The following is a 1559-nucleotide window of genomic DNA, read 5'->3' on the forward strand; positions in this document are numbered from 1 at the left end:
AGGCTGGCTCCAAAAGTAGAATATTGCAGCTAGTTAGATTTAAAAGTGTGTGTGTGCGTGTGTGTGTGTGTGTGTGTGTGTGTGTGTGTGTTGTATATATGTGAGTTGCATATATGTGGTATAACTTGCTGTTAGTACTTGCCCAGGTCACAAGGCAGTCTAAATGTTGCTTATAGTCCATTTGTCCTCAGGTGGAGGGGACAAGTGACTTTGCTAAAGGACATTGGGACTGTTGATCATCCTAATTGGGTTCCTCTTGCCTCTCCCAGATAAAGGGATGATGTCACCAAGAACAAGATGTGGGTGACAGTTATGTCACTGTGACGAATCTGCTGAAGGGGAGTTAGAGACATGGGTGGACCATGAAGTGGGAAAGGACTCCCTGAGGTGTCAGCTTCTTGTCCCCAGAAGACATTACAAGGAGAAACAGCAGGAAGGTGTATGAAGGAAGGGTATCTGACCATTGCTAAGAGGGGAAGTGTAGGATCCAGGGACCTATCAGATATTACGTAAGCCAGCAACCACTGAATGGGCTCCCTGCCTTAGGCCTCTCCATCCTTAGGGATAAAGCAGATACTTTTCCTTTCTCTGTTTGTTGGTCTTCCATCTTTCCTGGTCTACTTTTTGTCCATTCCAGGAAGCGAGCTTAGCATTCCCCTAGATGACCACCAGCACCTGTGACATTGTGAATAAACAACATCCCTCGGAATGGACCCAGAGAAAGGCAGGGCCTGCTTATAGATTCTAACTATAGCTGAAGATTGACTCAAGTTCCTTATTTTAAAAAAGCCTAGATTAATCCTGACACCTACGGAGGAAAATTGATGTTAACCTGAGAATGGTCTGAGTGAGACAGAAATTTACATTTCCTTAGTTTGGGTGATCAATCCCCTAGAGACTTCCTATTAGCTAGACCGTGCTGAATTCTGTCAGTCACCATGAGACAGAACCGTGCTCTTAGCAGATGAGGCTCTGTGCATTCTGCCATCATCCATTCAGCAGAACAGAACTCAAGGCATCTACAAATGTCACACGCGCCCCTGCAGCTGGATCAGGGCTGTGAGGAACGTTCGGTTCATTGTTGGAGGCCTGTGGTTCAGCAGGGGCAGCTTGCCACCCGTGTCCTTTCCCTCTGGTTGATCATGAGTAGGAGAGGCAGATGTGAAACTGCAGACATAAGTAGAACAGACACTGAGGGAGAAGGGCCGTGAAGAAGCTGTGGAAACGAGTTTGGTGATAGTCATTTATAGGGGTGGGCAGGCAGGAGACCAAGGACTTCAAAATGGCTGCCATCTAAAGCAGTCTCAAACATGCTCCTCACTGATCTAAGACAGTCTCACTCAGGTTCCTCACTGTATGCCCTTTAATAATTGTCTTAGGTAGGGTGTTACTGCTGTGAACAGACACCATGACCAAGGCAAGTCTTATAAAGAACAACATTTAATTGGGGCTGGCTTACAGGTTCAGAGGCTCAGTCCACTATCATCAAGATGGGAGCATGGCAGTATCCAGACAGGCATGGTGCAGGAGGAGCTGACAGTTCTATGTCTTCACCTTCA

The sequence above is a fragment of the Mus caroli genome, chromosome 2, assembly GCF_900094665.2.
Source record: "Mus caroli chromosome 2, CAROLI_EIJ_v1.1, whole genome shotgun sequence".
Taxonomy (NCBI): Eukaryota; Metazoa; Chordata; class Mammalia; order Rodentia; family Muridae; genus Mus; species Mus caroli.